Genomic DNA, 21762 nt, shown 5'->3' on the forward strand with positions numbered 1-21762 from the left:
TGCGAAATTCATAAATGTTAATCTAGGCGAGTGCCTTAATTTGCCGAACGCGCAATATTTGATTTTGTGGAGACACTCGTTTGGTTTATGCTTAATGTTAGACAACTGCTATTTAGATAGTAAACAGATGGTTTTGTTACCTATGTGACTAGGCTCGCTATAATAAACATTTGTCCGTATTTTCAGTTCTAGTGGATACCAGTTGACACCAAGACGGCGTGATCTCCCTTTGAATTCAACGAAGGTTTGGCACATCCCAATTAGGATGCTCTTAGAGATCTCATGAATCAAATGTGGGTCATCAATACCTGATTTACAGGTGAGAAATAGTCCATCAACACCTTTTAAAACATTCTTGCTAACATCTCGCTAGAAATTGTGCCATGCTAGTCATGATGGTATTTTGTACTTTACTTGCGATATTTGAGGTATTTTAAAAAAATGTTTTGCAATCATGGTTCTCTGGGCACTATAGAGTTTGAATTGGGATTTTCAATAATCAAATTATTAAATGCTGAAAGAGCGCATATTCAATGTTGATAGTTGGCTATTTAAGGTTCTAAACAGTAGGCCTGAGACAATTTGTATTATGCATCTCCCTCCACAGAAATTTCATTTGTTGAAGACACATTTAATGTGTGACGACGGAAATATTTCCTGACTCCTTTTGACCTACACTGGCCCCGATGCTTGGTAAAAGATTTATTTGTTTGTCTTTTTGCTTAGCTATACCAGATTAAATCTGTTTTCTCTGTATTTAATATATATTTTTACAGAGTTCTTTTTGAATGTTTTTTCAACAGAGCCTTCTGATTTTGAGCACTTTAGAATGATGGAGTGCCCTATTGAATGTTTAAGAGAAAGTGATGGATCATAAATCTCCTCCTGAAAAAAGTTCCAAAAGAAATTAAAGGAACTGAAACATGTCGAGGCATAACACCAGTGATTAGATCTATTGGTTTGTGTATTTGGGTCTTTATTGAGCACAAATGTTCTTGTATCGGTCACACCAAGGTGGTAACAAGATTTGTGTTCTAGTCTAGGGAAAGACTAGTGATGAACTGTAACAATTCAATTGTGAGCATTTCGCTCTGCGTCACTTGCACTTGCACATGGGCTTTGGCCATGCACCCAAGACTGTACACCCTCCCCAGAACCATTTGACATGCTAACCTATTGGACAAGTGTATGCACTGCAGTAATATGATGTGGTGTTTCTGGCCAGGGCCATAGGGTTTTAGGAGTATGATGTATGGGCTACGGTCTCCAGCCATGGAAGCAAAACTCTACATCCTGCCCGCAACCACCTCAGTGATGTACAGTAGTACGGGTGTATTGATAGGTGTGGTATGCGTCACTTGTTCCGGCCAGGGTCTGTACTCCTAGCTGTTTGTCCATAGATATTATTGCAATGTGTGAATGTGCACTGGCTTATACCTCCAGCGCTTATAACTTTGTTCTTGGGTGCATGGCATTCGGCCATGCACCCAACACTGTACACTCTCCCCTCAACCATGTAATCGATAATCAATACTACACGTGTATACATTGTCGTGACATGCTGCGGTGGTTGTGGGCAGGGCCTACAGTCTTGAAAGTATGGCCTTTGGCCATACATCCAAGTATCTAGGCCCTGCCCACAACCACTGCTGCATGTCACGACCATGGTGGCGTACTAATCAATAACACACCCATAGGAAAATGTAATATAATAGCATCATGTACTCAAAATCAATGGTCACTAACACCATGCGGGTCCTGCAAACATTTTCAAGGTGCCTGTACACAGCACGGACTCAAATACTATCCTTATTAGATCCCTCATTTTCTGCAGGTACTAACATCCTGAAGAAGGCGCCAATGCGGAATATATAATAGACAATTGCTGCCCAAACAAGTACAGTATTTCATCCGTCTCTTACTCTTTAAACCTCCACAAGCACTGTAGTAAATCAAAATCATTTCCCAAACACCATTTCCCATGGCGAATACATCATTAACATCTACCAGCCAAACAAGTACAGTATTTAACCCATCTCTTCCTCTGTGATCCTCCCCACGCACTGTAGGAGAGCAAAACAGTTTCCAAAACAGCATTTTGCTCTGGTAGGTAGCGCGCGGTCTTCGGATGCAAGCTGTCGGCGCATCCACACATTGACGTACATCACGGCTCGCTGTAGCCAATCGGCGAAGACGCTGCATGTCTGCGGTGATAACGCAACCCCCCCTGGCCAATCGGTATCATGTCCGCAGAGTTAACAGGGAAATGTGACCGCGGATCGGACCTAGATATCACTAATTTATTGAGACATACTTTTTGGTCATTTTAAAAGGAAAGTACTGGACGGATTGGCACCGAATCTACTAAAGCACGCTTTTGGGACCAAGCCCCTGCAGCAAATTTGGTGAAAATCCGTCCAACGGTTTGACCTGTAGGTGTGCGCAAAGATTTTCTCCCATTCAGTCTATGGGGGAAAAAAAAAGACATTTTGGGACCCCCCCTATAACTTTGCTCCCCCTGCACCAAACATCACCAAACTTTTGTAAAAAAAAAAAAAAATCAGAGTGCCTCATATACTTTTTCTGCTAAGTTTGGTGAAGATTCGTCCAGGGGGAGCGGAGTTATAGGCCCCTGAAAAAATGCTACATAACCATAACTACACAGCCACACACATATATACATACATATATACAAAACACACACACTAGCAGGAGTACCCGTGCTTCGCACAGTAATTCTCACTGCAGTCCTAGAAAGCATGAATCCCGTAAATTTATTCCAGCTGCTTTTAGTTGGAGCGTTGAGAATATGCAGCAACATCATTGGTGTCCCGATCTACATGCAGCCAAGGCAGCATCGCAACCACAACGAGTGTCATACGTGTAGGTCCGAAGTGTGTAAGCTTGAAGTGCCATACCCGCACGTGTACGGCTGAAGCATGTAAGCTTTGTACTGTTCAGATGTCAAACATTCATCAACTTCTGTGGGAAATTAAGTTTCTGTAACCATGAGAGATTTATCTCTCCAGCACCGGAATTCCTCCATTGGCTCCCCATAGCTGCAAGGATCAAGTTCAATACCCTCTGCATCGTCTAGATGGCTTTCTGGGGCCGGGCCTGCACTACATCCAACTCCCTCTTCCAAAATACCTTCCTTCTCGAGCACATCGCTCAACTACCTCCAACTCCGAGGGTCGGGACGCTTTGCTAGGCAGAGAGTGGGGGTTAAATCTCTTCAGCAGGTGCCTCTGTCTGGAATGGCCTGCTTGCCCCTCTCAAACTTGTGCCGGACCACCTGAAGTTTAGGATCAGCTCAAGACCTTCCTATTCTATGCTTTCTCTCTCTACCTCCCCTGCTGGCATTCCTGTCTGCCGCACTGACTGGTTGCCTGGCTGCCCTCAGAGCATAATGGATACCAGACTCCTCTATGATCAGTCTCCCCTGCACTACCCCAGGGCCACTGCACACTTAGGGGCTGTAACTGTAACCTCTACAGTCCCCTGACTCTTTGCACTTACCCAGAGCCGTGCTGCCCTGGATGCACTTACTCAGAGCTTTGCTGCCCTGATCGCACGTCCCCCTCTCGCTCCACCCTGCTCTTTGGCGCTGTCGCACTTGCACGATCTGAATGTCTCAAGGCCTAGTAAGATAGTTTGTATTGTTTTTCCTCTGTCCCCCCTCCCTTGTCTTGCAGCGCCTAGAAACACTTGTGTACAGGTGCATTATAAATGACTTGCATCATAATATCCTATCATCATGACAAGAAGACATTTATGAGATTTTGCCATAACCGCTCCTGGTTCATGGGAGTAACTCCTGTTTGGAAGAAAATCCCTGGCACCCAGGAGCTGTTTCCAGGTCCTGCTCTACGAATCTCAATTTCAACCACTGCATGGGATGTGTAACTTTACACTGATGACTACTCCTCCCGGTAGAACACCAAAACAAAGAAGAATATTACAAATTGTCAGCAGAAGCTGCGACTTAAGTACACAGAATTCTACAACAAATGAAAGTCCTTCTAGTAGATGAAGTAAGCATGTTTTCCAACCTCATCCTTTCTTTAATTCATCTATGAATGCAGAAGTCTTAAAAACTAAGAACTCTTTGGAGGAACCCGGTTATTGATTTGGGAGACCACCTACAGTTAACACCAGTCAAAGGCCAACACAATCAAAACATTAGGACACAAAGAATGCCGTAATACACTCAGCAGCATTGGCAATCTTAATCTGTAGTGTCACTTTGGTTACAGAGAATTTACACAAAACATGTGCCAATCTTCAGATCGAACATATGCTTACATTTTAAAAAGCAAAAGAATTGGTCTGCTTACGGAAGGCACAAAATCCTCCTTAAAAAGTAGAATACATGAGCTGTATGGACAAAACACATGCTCCTGATCTAATGGAGCAATGATGTCATCAAAAACAAAAATGTGTGTGCTTATTGCCAACCCTTGCAAGCTGTAACCAATTCAACAAAACCATGCTGAAAAAAAAGATGCAATCCATAGTCCGTATCAGCCCCACAGACAAAGTAAAGTGCATGGCATGACACGCCCTATGTGTCAACAAGCAAGAGCACGGCTGAATAGCCTATAAAAGGTGTTTCAAACATAGCTGGATTGCAACTACTATTAACTTTGTGTCCAAACTGAAGTGATACCGAAATGTAACTCATGTACAACAATGTTTAGTGAATGGTGCAATTGGAACAGTTATTGGCTTCCAAACATGTGCAAATGAAAATATCCATTTGGTTAACATTCATTTTGACAAACCTGCATAAACAAAAAAAAAACTGCGTACAACAGCACGTTTCCTTCTTTTCAAAGATCTGTATGTACACAGAGAACAATTCTGCCCCTTGCATATGCTGTCACCATTCACATGTCACAAGATCTAACCCTCGACTACACACTTGTTGACATTTGCAGCACAGTCTTCAAAGAAGGTATGAGTTATATAGCACTTTCACCTCTTTGTACACTCAATGGTCTATTCTTAGTTAACTTTGATGCAAACAAAGTCAACACTAGCATTCCTTGCATCCTAGAAAACAGGCTGCGTGCACTGTACACTCCACATCTGGAAATGTAACCTGCACCTCAAAAATGAAATCACTTAAAAGGACAACTAGTAGAAACAGAAGCCATAGCAGATCTCCCCACAATCACAAAGAAAAACTAAATGCAGGACCATCAAACAAAACGGACAACATTCTCTGGTCCATATAAATAGTAAATTGCTATGCAAGTATAGTGATCAATCTTCTCTTTAATTAAACCGCTCAGACCAGTTGTGTTTAGAAATACTGGTCTTACACAGAAATGCCACTAACAAGCCCGACACTATATACAGTGTCTCAGAAGAAAGACAGGAATTGGACTACGGTGCAGGAATGGTTAAATTCACCATAAAATACAGGAAGATCCACAATAATTCCTAATGTACTTACTACAAGTCCTATTAACAAAACACAAATTTCATAAGCGTGGAAAGATGCATGCAATCTCTGCAATCATGTTTCATAGGAGCACATTTCTGACAAACGATGTGTGTATTTAGTTATTTTATTTATTTTTTAATTTGTAGTGCGCCCCAATCAGGGCACTGCATAGGATGGGAAAGAGGTTGCAGTGTAAGGTTCAATTGTATAGTGAGGTAAAGTTCATTGTCAATAGTCGTTAGGAGCTGGCAGCAAGTCAATTGAATAGGACAGTTTTAAGTTTTTTTCCTAAACAGCCAATATGACATTTCAGACCTTAGGTGCAGACGTATGTTGTTGCATAAACATGCAGCAATGGATGGAAAGCTAGACCCTCCTGCTTTACTGCGCTTGAAACGAGGGGTGTCAAGTCTATGGCTGTAATGGCATTTGGTTGGTCTTGTGGCGTTGTTCCTAGAGATATTCTGCGATAGGTAGGGTGGTGCAGGGCCGGAAAGGCAGAGGTAGTTTAAAGTTAATCCTTTCTCTCACCAGAAGCCAGTAGGCTGCTCTTTTGTAAGGTGAAACATTGGTACGTTTGGGAAGGTCCAGTGCTGCCCGAATGGCATTATTTTGGATAGTTTGGAGTTGGTTCATGTTTCGCTCTGGAGTGTCTATCCAGCGAGGAGGGAGTTGCAGTAGTCCAGACGAGATCCTATCACTGCTCTGGCGATGGTTAGGCAGTTTTGTACAGAGAGGAGGTGTTTGGAAGCATTCAGAAGTTTGGTCGCACGCGCTGCCGAGCAGGCAATCGAGTTCACGTGCAGGGTCATGCAGAGGCTAGAGTCAAGGTAGACGCCTAAAGTTTTAACGGCTGAGGAGACCGGGATGGTGCGGGCATCAATCGTGAAGGCGCAGTAGGCTTGGTCGTGCTTGGCCAATGCAGAGGGAGGGCCAAAGATTAGGATCTCAGTCTTCTCATCATTGAGGCAAAATTGGTGCTTGGCCAACCAGGTTTGGATGATGTCATACATGATGGCGATCTGGCAGGCGTATTATTCATGGTCACCTGAAAGCGGGATGAAGATCTGAGTATCATCATCGGAGTTTGTGAATGCAATCCCCAGAGAGGCAAGGTGATCAGTAAGGGGTTTTGTATAAACATAATAGTGTCCGAGAGATGCAGGAGCCTTGCAGGACACCACAAGGGACATGCATAGGGTGTGCAGCAGCATTACCTGCATATACTCGGGCGGTTCTCTCAGTAAGAAAGGAGGCGATCCATTTGGAGGCAGCTAAGGAGAAGTTGGCAGCAGTGGTGAGGTGGTCGTAGAGGGTCTGATGGTTGATGAGGTCAAATGTTGCCGACAGGTCAAGGAGGAGGAGATGGGCAAGGTTGCCTGCATCACTAATGTCATCCATTTGATTTTTCAGATTCAAGAGGGTGGATTCAGTGCCATGACATGGGTGAAAGCATGATTGGCGGGGGTTTAGGATTTTGTGTTGTTCTAGGTAGGCTTGTATTTGGATATATGCAGCTCGATCAAGGATTTTTAGCAAGAAGGGAATTGTTGTGATGGACCTATCATTTTGTGGGGATGGAAAGGTCAAGCGGAATTTTCTTTATGAGAGGTGATATCTAGGCTTCCCTTAGGTTAGGAGGGATGGAATTGTTGGCGAATGTAGAGTTGATGAAGGTAGAAAAGAGGCGGATGAGGGCTATGGCACAATCCTTGACGAGGGTGGCAGGGCATGTTTCACCTTGGTAGCGAGACAGTTTCAGCGTGGCGATGAGGGAGGCAGTTTCTGCTTCAGTAATTGGCAAGAAATGGAAGGGAGAGGGGGCAATGGAAGGTGGGGAGGGAGAGCTTATCGCAGGCATGTTTTTCTTTGCAAGGATTGACGCTCCTTTGGCTTCAATTTGGAGTTGTACTGCGTCCATTTTGTTAGTGAGGGCGTCTTGGATGTTTTGACACCAGTCTTTTGTGAAGTTGACCTTGGGAGCGATGGGAGATTCCAGTTCACATAGAATCGAAAAAAAGTTCACATGAGTGGGATTGGGCCTTAAAGATCCTATCTGAGAGGGAGGAGGCTTTGACTGAGCAGATGGCTAGTTTGTATTACTGAGAAAGATGGAGGAAATTAGTCTTGTTTGCAGGATATGGCCCAAGGGGTTTCAGGATCTGTTTTTTGGCTCTCATGACCTGGAGGTCTGGAGAGAACCAGGAGTTGGTGTGGGTAGAGGGTTTGGCTTTGCAGGATTTTAGGGATGCAATGGCATGTATGGCTGACAGGATGGCTTTATTGTAATTATCAACCAGACTGAAAGGGTTGGAAGGCAGTGCAGCTGCAGTAAGAGAGTGGTCTGCTGTGAGGATTGGTAGAAGTTTCTCTTCAGTGAGGTTACATGCAGATCTTGTGATAGCTGGGGGGAGGGAGTGAGTGATGGTGCTCTGGGCGCAGGGGGCTCGCATCAAAAAGGTAATTGTATGGTGGTCTAACCAAAGGTTTGGGGTGATGGCTAGGTTGGTTATGTGACAGTTGAGGGCCGAGAGCCAATCAAGTGATCTACCTAATTGGTGGGTAGGTTTAGATATGTATTGGGTGAAGACCAGGGAGTTGACCAGTGAGATGGCATCTTTGTCAGAGGGGTCATTGAGCACCAAGTTCAGGTCTCCTAGGGGCACAAGTATCAAACCGACATGTGGATGTCTGTTTGATACTTGTGCTTAGGAGCTGCTTGGTAGCATCCTCAGAGGTAGCAGGGCCAGGAGGGCGGTAAATGATAGTCATAGTAGCTGATTGTGAGCTTAGTGCTAAATACTTCACAGGATGGTGGCGCTATGGTAGAGATGGGGCGGAAGCCCAGTTTGTTTATGGATGAGAGCGACTCCACCCTCTTTTTGAGTTAGGCAGTCGTTACGTAGGATGGTGTAGCCTGCTGGGATGGCGATGGTGAGGGTTGGGCCAGCGGCTGTGTGTAGCCAGGTTTCAGTTACTGCAAGGAAGTCGAGGTGCTGATTGGTGATGAGGTCACGAACATCTGAAGGGTGAGCTACGATGGAGTGAGCATTGATGAGTGCACCAGAGAGAGGTTGGGGGGCTGGGGTGGATGCGATTCTAGCTTTGTCTGGCGTGGGGGGGGGATGTGTGTTGGTGCGCATATGGACGTGAGCTTGTCTGTATAAGAGTGTTGGTGGGTAGAGCTGAGGCATGTTAGCTTGGGGTGTATGTGAGGCAAGTGTTGTGGTGCGTTGGGTGCCAGTACAAGGGAGGGTAGTAGGTGTGGCAGAGGTGCAGGGGTGTCAGACGGGCATAGTTGGTTGGCTTCTCAGTGGAGGGGTGGACGGGCTTCATGGGGAGGGGGAAGACTGAGCGATTGGGGTGGTCTTCTTGCAGGTAGGCAACAGCAGGAAGAAAAGGTGTAGCTTTAATTTTGTAGCCAGCAATGCGGATGGTGTTCACACATTCCGTAGGGTGAGAGGAGTTGATAAACATTATTTTGTCTAGGAGCTTCAGAGAAGATAGGAGCACTGCAATGTAGCTTAGAGGATGTGAATGTGTAATGTCCCAGTGTGTGGCAGCAAAGTGGCGAGGAAAACAATGTATCAGTTTGGTGAGTGCCGTTTCGGGGAAGGCACTGGCAGGATTTGAGATGAGTGGCCTCACTGTACGGCAGGGCCTGCAGTGCTAATGGGGCAGCGGTCTTCTTAGGATCGGGTTTGATTTCAAGTGCGGGTGGTAGGGAAGGTGCGAGATAGGCGAGGGCAGGCCGCGGCACAATCATGGGGCCCATGGGTTCTGTCGGGAGGCAGGGCACAGTCATGGGGGCCATGGGACCTGTCGGAATGCAGGGCGGAGGTCGAGGCATGGTCACAGCGGCCAGGAAGAGTGTTGGAGCAGGTAATGGCCTCGGGAATGAATGCTCTGGGATTGTTATGGGTGGTGATAGGGGATTATGTCAATGCGGCGTGGTGGCTGAAAAGTAGGTATTGTGGATGGGCTTATCAAGGGATACATGTCATAAGAGGCAGTAGAACAGTTAACATCACATGTCTTACCTTTGTAGTGCCTCATTGTAGTGAGATTGGGTGTTGGCTGAGCGGTGGCGCTTATCGTAGTGGGTAATGAGGAGTGGGGGGTAGTTGGTTTTGAGTGGATTTTGAGAGAGTGTCTCTGTTGGGTCAGCAACGGCCGGACTGGGCCAGCCAGGATATGGGCCTGTCCTTGTTGTGGGTCCTAGAAGTGGGGCCAGCAACGCCTGACGGCACCACCAGGCCTTGCTGGGAACATAGTGAGGCATCCAATCAAGATGTCATGTGGGCGGGTTGCTGGAGGCTGCAGATCCACGATCTGCTTGAAGGTGGTGGCCATGTTTGAAGATGCATTCGATTCTCTGTATAAAGGAAAAAGCCCAGCCAGGCTTACCTGCACAGGAGGGACTTCAGGTGCTGTCAGGGTGCCTGCTGAGGGAGCCCATGTATGCACAGCAGTCTTCTCGAGCGGGGGCCAGAAAGGCCAGACAGGATATGGCCCTGTCCTTGTTGTATGTATCTATAAGAAAATGTGATTCAATTCCATTTCAACAGCTTCTACAAAATGCAAATCATGGCATATTATGTTCTTTCTGCAACTCAGATAATCGATCCAACCTACAGATTCACATTCCCAATATGTAATATTAATTCTTTTAAGATCCAATGTAGATGAAAATTAAAATAACTGCAAACTCACTAACTTTACAAACGCCCAAGTATCTCTTGGCAACGAAACCTTAACATCAGGTATAATATAAAACGCTGGTGCCACAACTACTGCAAGTAACTATACTGCATATGTTTTGGTTTGAATCTAACACTTCTGTTACTCAAACATCGGTCACAGGCAACTCTAACAAATGCCTACTTAATATTCCTCAAACCCAAATTTACTAATTAAATTACACGTAAAATTGACAATTACAATAATATGCAGTTAGAATACGCCAATGGGTATCTAACTTCTTTAAATATAACTACACACAAACAACTGTATTCCTTCATTACAATACACTGAAAACATGACATCAGGTTTAGAATCAAACTAATCAAAGACTGTGCATACAATCTGTCACCTTTTATCATTATCCTGATAAATAACTCCTTTGCATCCAATCAAGTGCCTGATAACCTGAAGTAAGCCTGGATGATCCCTTTATTTAAAAAAAAAACAATAGAGCCTAACCTGCCTAGCAATTACAGGGCTATTACAACAGTGCCATTCCTTCTAAAAATACTAAAAGAATGGCCTATGTACAAATTCAAAACTATCTAGAATGGCACATCTTTCTCGGCCTCTGCCAATCAGGATTTCGTCCTGGCCATGGCACAGAAAAAGCCCTGGTCGATCTTAAAACCCAAATGGACCCAATAAGAGATATGTGACTTAGCCATCTTACTCCTACTGGACGTCTCGGCGGAATTTGATCTAGTAAATCACAAAATCCTATGCCGCCACCTGGCCAGCCATGCCCACTTTTCCAACAACGCCATAAGCTGGATAAACGAATTCCTTTCGAATCAATCAATGCAAGTCTTCTCAGCCTCAGCAGCGGTACACCCTATGCCAGTCACATGTGGTGTACCACAGGGCTCATGTGTAGGCCCTACCATGTATAATGCATTTACCAAACCCCTCTTTGATAAACTAGATAATCTGGGTGTCACTTATACAAACTACGCTGATGACACCCAAATTATCCTGGCAATCACTGGGGACTATGACACAGACGCTAAAGCGCTCAATGCTATCTACCTCACGATTCAGGCCTGGATGGCCGAAAACGAACTGTCTCAATAAAACTGAGATCCTAATCATAGGTTGCCTGACGAAACTCAAGAAGATTCCACCATCTTACCAAGCCTTTGATACAGATGGGAACAAAATCAGTCTCCAAAGAAGTCAAGACATTAGGGGTGTACCTTAACTCCTTACTTACCATCACCAGTCAAGTGAACGCCATCTCTTCAGCCTCCTCGTACACCACAAAACTCCTCACAGCATGCAGACCCTACCTTACTCTGGAAAATCGCATCACGTTAGCCAGAGCACTAATACTCTCGAGGATTGACTACTGCAAGGCCATCTTCGCGAGGATTGAATACTGCAATGCCATCTTCGCAAGTACCTGCACTAAAAATATTAAAAAACTCCAATATTATTCAAAATAGCGCCGTCAGAGCTGCTCTCAATACCAGAAGTCCGCCCACTTCGCCACTGCTAGGAGAAATAACCATTGGCTACCAGTCAGAGAGTGCATTAAATTCAAAGTACTATCCCTCAACCACAAACGCCTAGCTAACACCGCTCCACGTTACCTTACCAACCTGATCTCAAAAACTAAGATAGACCTACCTGTTCAGCCTACCTAGGGCAACTGAACTCTCTAAGATTTAAAAAAGACAGAAAGCGGGCGGCTCTAGGTTCCCCGTTCTTGCAACAAACTATTAGAATTCATTGGCCTCTGAATTTAGGACAGACCCTTCCCTATCGTCCTTCAGAATAAAGCCAAAAACGTGTCTTTTCAACCAGGACAAAGGAACCAGCCCAGCTCCTGCCAGTGAGCACCAAGTACCCAGTACTTAGCCCACCTACAATAACCTAGAGACACTAACTACGCCTATGCTTTGACTGTCACCTCGCAAGCCTGTGCAACTGTACTTTCGAAATTACTTACACAATCCTTTGTCAATGTTACTGTCTGTTGAGAACCTATAGCACCCGGCTGTCGGAAGTTCCTTTGCACTTGCTACTGTATAACTTACTCAAACAACTAGTGTACAAGTATGTAACTATTATGTAACCATTATCTGTATGAATATCCTAAGCAACTCACATGTAACCGCTTCTTAAGTCAAGCGCCCAGATGCCTGATGGTTAGGCGCGCTATATAAATGTAATAAATAAATACTTATACATCCATGCTAACACTATACTATTTTTACAAAACTATACAATTCGAATATGCCAATGATTATCTAACTATTTAATACAGAAACAATATTGCTTAATTACCCTTAGAACTCAGCATCAACTATTTATGTACCCAATTCACCCATACTACCACTGTACTACTTAATACAAGTACATATGTACCTGGGTATACTTGTACCTGGGTACAAGTATAAAATGGGTTTTTTCGATCCACTTTGAATGTTTTCCCCCAATGATTAGTAAATGTGAATACACTGTGTACCACACACAAATGTTATACATAATAAAGTACATACAATGTACTAAGTATGAGGGTAAAAAAAAAAGTAAATGTATACAACTAATTATATTTTGCAAACTATGTTCTATAACTAACATTTTCTTTACAAAGAAGCACAGATTATAGCATTTTGTACGATGTTGAACTAAGTGCACTATCTTATCCATGACCAGCAACCACACTGTTGCTTCCATTAAACCCAAAATAAACAAATTACTCTATAGGTATGCCCAATGTGCACATTGTTTAACAATGTTGGCATCCATTACAACATTACTGTGTCCATACCCAGTGTCAGACTTATTACTGTATGTAAGGCCAATAACCAAATTATTAATTTCACAATTCACATTCATTAGATAATTACCGTGGCCATGGCCAGTGTCCAGATTCTTGGGCAATAATATACTTCAACCATGTCACAAACATTCTAGCCACTTCCACAGCCACGAAAATGTTAATTACACATACACAAATATAACTCACTAGTTTCATTACATAACTATAAAATCAAAAGTAATAAACTCATCACATCACACCTTCAAGCCGAAAAGTCGTCACCGGACAGATGTCTGTGTCCGCACCACAAAATATGCCAGCGAACCAGTGTCTGTGTTGGTCGCGGAGGGTTAAATAAAAAAAAAAAAAGACAGCGGACTCGGCAAGCACCCCACAGCAATTTTTCACCCATAACAATGGTTCAATTTCTTCTCACCCCTGCCCTCCCCAGACACTTTCATCCTCAAAATAATCCCAAATGTATTTTCCACAATGATATTGTACCGTGCTGTCTGAGGACAAAGGTTGTGGTTTGCGGATTCAATATGGCCACTGTTTGAAGTTTTCACGTACCTCTCGCTTTGTATCAACCAATCAGCGGCCGCGTATGATGTCTGCGAACAATACATGGCTTCTGATTGGTCAAGGGGCGTCCGCGGACACAACCAGAAGTGAGTCCATGGACCGGATGGAGATATCAATTATTTGGGACCTACTTTTTCACTACAAACAAGGTTACTGGTCTTAAGGGGAGAGCCAAAGGAGCTACCATAATTACATTCAATAATACAAAACCCAATAAAAAAAGGAGGAGGAAATGCACTTGTACAGGTCGTCGGAAGTGTGTGGGAGGGTCCAGTAAAAATCATCCTGTTCATTTGAATTAAACAACTTTTGAAAACTGTTCCGATTAAGGTCTGCAAATTACTAAAAGTAAGATTTCAGTTATTGTTCTGTGTATTACAAAGACTGAAGGGAAACCAGACCAGAGGAGTAATTTCACCTTCATACAAGACTTTGGGGATTTTTATTTAAACTTTGACGAGAGTCGAAAGCCTGGGAAGTCGAGAAGGACATTTCAAAATGCATTTTGTTTTTAGGGTGGTCAAGCACCACCCAACAACACACTAAGTCAGAATATTCAGCTGTACTACTTTTGATTCTTTTCTGTACAGTAGTAGGGCCAGTTAAGTAGTTTAGGTTTGGAAAGTGGACAGTGTTGTGTTATGTAAGACATCCTGACTAGCACCTATGTTATTTAATTTGATAGATCAGAAACTCCAGCACAGCAACAGGCCTAGTTGAGGGACTTTTTTGTTGTTAATAAAAACGTATATTTTAACCATGTCCAGTTGTCAGAGTGCTACCTCCGGCCCACCACAATATATACAGGTGCTGCACCCCATTGCCAAGAGGGGCACCGCAATCAATTCCGCGGCCCGGGTTGCAATTATCTAGGCAGCACCCCGTTGTCGGAGGGAGTAAAGGTTTTAGAACACGGCACACTCTCGCCAGGGTCTCTTTCCACTGACAATGTGGCACACAATCAAAATGCTTTTCTATGTTTATTGATTATCGGATTCTACTTTGAGAAGGCACCCAACCCATCTCACACCCACCTTAACAAATACCCTGTGTCGCAATAGACTACGAACCAGGCCGGTTTATAACAATGAAATATTTATTTTATGATCAAATGAAAAATCAAGCAAAATGAAATACTTGGGCAGAAACCACCAAAGTAGTGGCAATACAATTCAAATGATTCCCACAATACAGTTAGTTCCAAATCCTAACAAAATATACAGACATCTTTAATAGAAAACAGAAGCAAAATTACTTTTCTTCAAAATGATGGATGGCACACAGGTTACGCACACCTCCTGCAACACTCCCCCCAAACACCTGCTAGCTAAATTCTTTGTGGATGGAAAGTAGTGGCAAGGAGTCAGAATGAGGAGGGGAAAAATCAGATTGAAACTATAGCCCACTACCTCAAGAGGAGAGGCCAGAAAAAAAATGAAAACCTTACAAATGAGCAAAATGGCATACTCCGATTTCACTAGTTATTTATAGATCAGTTTACACTTGCAGTAGGATAGCTTGGCCAGAAATGTGTGTGGCTGCACTACCGAGACCAGGAAGCTTACAGGCTACTGAGCGGGGCACTAAAGCAACGTGAACACAGGGTAGAAAATGCATTTTGGGAAGGAAAACAATGCAGCAGAAATCACACGCAGGAGAATTGAAATGTCTTATTTCACACAGGCTTTAAACTAGCAAACCGCTAAGAAAATGGGCTTAGCAGTCAAAATCGAAATCTGTTTTTGGGATGGGAAACAAAGGCACAGAACAGATAGGATACTGAGTGGAAGGGATGACTCTTTATAGGATGATAGTGTAGGTTTTTCTAGAGGAAATGCAAGTCGGATTTTAAAGAAAATCAAAATACATGGGCAAATTCGGTTTTGGTTGCACAATGAATAATTCTACTGAGACTTTATTTTAATAACTATATTCTTAAGGAAAGACACTGCACGCAAGGGGGTTAATTTTGAATTTCAACCGGCTTGTACTACGTACCTCCTTACAGGGGAATTCATTTATCTCAAAATGGTACTAAGGGTTTACACAGATAACTGAAATAATTATAAAAGAAATAGGCCAACAGATATGGACTAACACAGATTCTTCTAAGGAAAGGGTAGACAGAGGATACTGGCAAGTTGGGAAATGACTAGGGTATTTATGGCATTATAATGGGATTTGAACCAGATGCAAGGTAAAAGGGCAGGATTTGCAGTTGTTGGGTACTGGGTGATGCGATACTTACGAGGTACACTTGAGTTTGGTCCTTTGGACAGCCAGCAGGGTCTCTGGGCAGCGGGGCTAATGATCTGGTCATTGGGCCGCGGGGTCAAGAGATCTGGTTAATGGGTCAGTTAGGCTCTCCTGGATGGGGACAGCTGGGCAAGGGGTCTGGTCACTGGATTCTCCTAAAGGGGATCAGCAACCTCTCCTCTTTTCTCCCTGGATTATTGGGTATGCCTGGATGGGTGGTTCTGCCTGGATCAGGAAGATCCTGCCTGGATGGACTCAGCTGCCTCTGGATCTGGTTTTCAGTTGCTTGTCCCCAGTGTTTCCCAGTCTCCTGCTTATATAGGCAAAGTGACATCAAAGCATTTTATAATCTGGGCCAAAGTACTATGGACTTGCCCCTCTACTGGAATAGGCCAGGCTACTGGTGTCCCCACATCTCTCCGGGCTGATTGCTTCAGAGGAACTGACATTTTATGCGTGTGCGTTTTAGGACTTGCTTTGTCTCACCACAGTTACTTTTTACCAAAAATAAGTTATGGATCAAAACTTCATATTTACACTAGTCACCATCATAAAAAGCAGATATGCAAATCCCATATTTCACAAGAAATTGGCCCGTCCGAAAACTAATTGTGTGTTGTTGGCACAATTTTGCCATTTTCAGGAGAACTATAATCTTTACAATTCTGCAAATGGCTACAGATATGCCCCTTACTATTTCGCATATTTTCACCAAGTCTGTATCATTTATACTTCTCCCAGAAATTAATTTTTCCTGCCATTCCAGTTTCCAGGTACTAGCACCATGCCTTGGGTCTCATTTTGCCCGTTTAGAAAATCACATAAAATACTGGCATAATATAACATTACAGCTTATTTAGGGTGCTGGGCAAAATGTCTTGATGTACAACAGTTTTTAAAATCAATGGGCCAAATTAGTACCTTGTGTGGGCGGTCCTCAACACCCCACAGCCAGATGTCTTCTGCCAGGCTTGGCTTGCACAAAAAACCTCCTGGCAGAGGGTGTTTGAAGGAAATCACACCTTTAAGTCAAACACAGGGCTTCACTACCTTCCTTTGTATTTGATGGCAGTCCTGCCGGCCAGTCTGGTGAAACCAGTAATTATCACACCCTCAGCCCACTAAGAACAGACCACATGTCCTGGCAGCATCAGTTCACTGGTAGGTGCGAAAAAGTAGTAGGCGAGCTTTCCTGCCAAACTGGTTTGACTGCAATTGCTGGCCCTCAGCCAGGCTGCTGGAAGGCCGTGGTGGGGGGCAGGAGTGGAAAGCATAATGTACATGGATTTGCAGCCCTCCGCCCCCAAGTACAATAATATATTCAGAAAACAGAACAGCAAAGGTAATACCGTTCTGCATGTAGGATATTCTCAGATGGAGGTAAAAACAATGCAGAGCACTTCTTTTGGTGGCATTTCTTGTATTCAGTGCTCCCCACTCATGCGACAAGGAAAGAAAAGCGCAGCCGTTTTACCGAAATATTTCCATGCGGTTTTGAGGTAAAGGGATTTTTGTCGTGGGCCTTAAATGTACACCACAAGGGGCACAGCAAGTTGCTCACAGCCATGCCTTGGCTCACCATGCAGCGCTCCCAGAGGAAAGGGTAGTGCTGCAGGAAGCAACGCATGCCCATCTATCCACGCTTGGCCGCCCAAATTCAACCCTGGGCCGCTCTGCGCTGAAGAAGGACCCTACGCCGGCCCTTTGCCACTTGCTGTTAATCCTCAGGCCTCATTTATCATATGCAGCCCGGATGAGGAACTGTTCAGCAGCCCCACTGCGGCTACAACACTGGCACGGATGCTCCAGACATATGTGGCCCAGCTGGTAAGACTGCACTGGTGTACTTGCGGCTGCAGCTTGCACTGGGCGGTCCTGATATAAGCGGCCCGGCCTGAGAAGTCACAATGCCCCCATGCCATCAGGACAACCCTAGCCCGCACCTGACATATACAGCCTGGGTTAGTACTGTGGTGGGGCCCCCTCTGCTGCTGCCCTGGGCTACCCAGGATACATGGCCCATAGGATTAAGACCCAGAATGAGGAGCAGCAAAAACGACTAACTACAGTTACTTGGGCCTTCCAGGTAGCCATGGCCAGGCTGCCTAACTCAAAGGACACAGTGTAAATATTGTATATACAAAATGCACTTTATAGACTTTGATTATTACAAATGCTCTGTACAACGTGATTAAAAAATACATCATTTTTTTTTAAATTGAAGATTCAGAACATATGCTCTTGAAGTATCGGACAGAACTGACCAGTCTATTAGTGCTTCAAGAGCTCAGTGCAGCCTTCAACACCATAGACCATCAAAGTCTGCTTAACCACCTCTTGGCAGTATCTCGCTCTTCCCGCTCTGCATTCGCAGCTTTCCTCTCTGGATGGGTCCAATGCCTCAGACTAATCCACTTCCTCACTGAATCCGAGCAAGTCTTATATAGAACACTACAGCATTCTCCTCTGTTGCAGCACCTCTGTGCAAAATCATAAGCCACCAATGACATTACTTGCCACGCCTAACCTGACAATGCGTGGGTAGCTGCTTTGTTGCTGCCAACAGTTATATGGCAAGCCGTTACCTAAAGATTAATGAAGCAAAATTGAACAGTTCCTCTCCAAAGGCAGCAGCAACCTCCCATTACATAGCTCCTGCATTTCTCCTGGTCAATCAATTACTCTGCGCATCAAAGCAACACACATTGTAGGTGCCATCAACCCATGACACTAATCGGGTTTTAGATTTAACACCGCCACAACTATTTTTACCTACACATACAATGCAGTTTACCCTTGGTCTCTCGATCAGGGTGAGCGATGGCATGTTGTGTGGAACCTTGAATCATTGATGCCAATAGTGTTTCATGAATCTCGGTAAATGTCTACAGCAGTTGCGCCGAACTGTGTCAAAAATTACATGATTGTAAATGGCATTGCTATGATACATTATTAAAACATGACTTGACAATAATTGACACTGCTTTTAAGGAGTTCCAATAAACAACATGTCAAACTTTATCTGGTCAATAAATGACAGTGTTAAAATGGCATCAAATAACATTTCAATAAAAGACATATGTACAGGTGTCAAATGAAAAGTCTATACGTGACGTTCTAATAAACGTTCATTGGTCAACAAGGTAAATCAAATAATTTAGTGCATATTGGCAAATGTCTGTAGTGCATGCTAATATGGTCAATACATCAGTTTGGTGCATGTTAAGATTGGTACTATATTTCCTAAAAATATAGGACAGTTGGTTTGTCTATATGCTTCCATCGTATATGTCAGCAAACGTCTGTGGCATACCTTTAAATGTCATGGTGTCAACCTGTATCAATAAATGGTTTCAATACATTATGTTACTGGGTGGCAATACAAGACAGGCCATTGGTCTAATAATCTTGGCCTGTTCATTAAATAACGCTGGCCTTAGAGATGGCAACGGAAGACATGCCAGTGGTTGGTATGTCAATAAAAGACACGCAAAACCAACTGTAGGGTTAGTAAACGACATGTCAATAAATTACACTATTCTTAAAGGCATCAACAAATGACATTGTGATATTAAATGCCAATAAATGACAGAGCGACAAATGTTAATGCTAGGGAGTGTGTAAATGGCGACTGGCAGAATGAGGGCATGGCGTAGAATGGTAATATCCAGAGCTGCAACAGTTGCAGGCCAATAATGCTTAGGCGAATTATAGTGTTCTGATAAAAATATAGTGACAGTGTTGAATAACCAGGTTACTCACCGTAGTGACCACCTTACTCCTAGTCCATAGTCCCCTTTCCTCCATACATTCCTCCGTCCTGCGGGACGGGACGGGACCGGAGCACTTTGTAAAAGCATCAAAATGTTGCAAAGATTTTAGTCCTTCCTCTCTTTTACGCAGGGATACTGCATGCAGCCGTAATCCCGCCCATTTTAGCTCCGCCCCGCGCATCGCCCATCAGTCCTTTTCTATTGCCAGGTCAGAGACTGTTAAGCAATAAAAGAGGAACCTTATTAGAGGGGACGGCGGGCGGGCATATGGAGGAAAGGGGATTATTGACTAGGAGTAAGGTGGTCACTACGGTGAGTAACCTGGTTATAATCCTACGTCCCGTCCCCTTCCCTCCATACTTATGGGAGATACCCAAGCACTCCTCACAGGAACTACGGGTGGATGGAAAATCCCTTATTGAAAAAGGTTCTTCAGCACAGACTGGCTAAACTGAGCATCAGATCTGGAGCTCAGGTCTAGACAATGTTTACAAAAAGCAGATGGAGAGGCCGATGTAGCCGCCTTTGCGATGGTCTCCCAGGGGACATATTTCTGAAAGGCAACTGCAGCTGCCTGGCCCCGCACCAGGTGCGCATGAATTCCTTTAGGAGGCTGCAGACCTTGGACAGTGTAAGATTCCGTAATACAGGCCGCAATCCATCTGGAAATAGTCGCCTTAGAGGCGGCCTACCTTGAGGATTATCAAAGGTCACCAATAGTTGAGAAGAGGTCCTAAATTCAGATGTCCTGTCCAGATAGAATTTAAGAGCACTTCTAACATCCAAGCAATGTAGAACCCTTTCCGCTTCTAAAGCCGGGTTTGGAAAGAAGACCGGCAGGGAGATTGACTGATTCAAATGGAAATCGGAGACCACCTTTGGCAGGAAAGAAGGATTTGTCCGTAGGACCACCTTATCCTTGTGGAAAACCAAGAAGGGATGCTCCACCGACAGAGCTTGGAGCTCACTCACACGCCTTGCTGAAGTAACGGCAACCAAAAAAAGACACCTTCCACGAAAGGTGCTTAAGGTCCACCGTGGCCACAGGTTCAAACGGTTTATGGCACAACGCCGTAAGGACCACATTCAGATCCCACGTCGAGTGCGGCTTGCGAACCAGAGGATAAAGATGCGTCAAACCGACAAAGTGCCTCCTAATCACCGGATTTGACAGTGAATAAGAGCACTGGTCCGTGGATAGGTAGGCGCCTACCGCCGAAAGATAAGTTCTGCATGACAGAACATGAATGCCCGATTCTGCTAGGTGAGACACGAAGGACAACACCGTGTTAATTGTAGCCACCCTGAGGTCCAGCTGTTTGGCTAAGCACCAGTGACAGAACCGAAGCCACTTGCTCTTATACTGAGACCTCGTTGAGGGCTTCCTGACTGCCTGAATTATTCACATGTTATCAGCAGACAGGTTGAGATGCTCTAAAGACCTGAACTCGGGCACCATGCCGCCAAGCTGAATGATTGTGGGGAGGGGTACCACAGCTGTTGATCCCTCTGGTGAAGCAGATCGGTACTCACCGTTAGCCTGATCGGTGCACACACCGACAAATGCTCAAGTTCTGAGAACCAGAACCTGGCCGGCCACCACGGGGCTATGAGCAGAAGAGTAAAGTTCACTGTGTTCCGCAGCTTGCAAATCGTCCGATGAATCAGAGGCAGAGGCTGGAAAGCGTAGGCCCTCATGTTGTGCCAAGGGATCTCGATAGCATCACCCAGAGAGGAGGTTCCCAGACCATTTCTGGAGGCATACAGAGGAAGTTTGTTTGCCAATGTTGCGAAGAGGTCCACTTTCGGTGTGCCCCAACACAGGAATATCCGTGAGAGGATCTCCGCTTTCAATTCCCACTCGTAGCTGAGCATTGTCCGCTGACTGAGGGCATCCGCCATGACGTTCAGCTGGCCCGGGATGTGCACTGCTACCAGCCAGACACCATGACGAACCACCCACTCCCAAATCTGGACAGTCAGATCCACAAGAGGAGGAGACTTGGTGCTCCCCTGCTCGTTGATGTAATACATAATTGTCCGTGCGGATACGGACCACCTTGTTGGCAATGACCAGCCTGAATGCCTTGAGCGCTAGGAAAATCGGCAGAAGCTCCAGATGATTTATGTGAAGGAGCTTGTCCTGGGGCGACCAAAGGTCCGAGACCTGAAGATCATCCAACCTC

At 44.6% G+C, this 21762-nt stretch overlaps 1 protein-coding gene across 4 annotated transcripts in view; it reads right to left on the minus strand.

Annotated features, from left to right (window-relative positions):
- Window positions 1–21762, minus strand: part of LOC138447689 (serine/threonine-protein kinase N1-like) — a 1645716-nt gene that overhangs the window by 1058782 nt on the left and 565172 nt on the right. The window contains exon 1 of one of the 4 annotated variants that reach the window (XM_069603963.1): window positions 9860–9879. The exons of the other annotated variants lie outside the window; for them this stretch is intronic. The gene's annotated coding sequence lies outside the window, so the exon portion shown is untranslated. Of the gene's footprint in view, window positions 1–9859; window positions 9880–21762 lie in introns of those variants that run through there. 4 annotated transcript variants of the gene reach the window in all.

The sequence above is a fragment of the Ambystoma mexicanum genome, chromosome 3q (assembly GCF_040938575.1).
Source record: "Ambystoma mexicanum isolate Mex_15411 chromosome 3q, UKY_AmexF1_1, whole genome shotgun sequence".
NCBI classification, from domain to species: Eukaryota; Metazoa; Chordata; class Amphibia; order Caudata; family Ambystomatidae; genus Ambystoma; species Ambystoma mexicanum.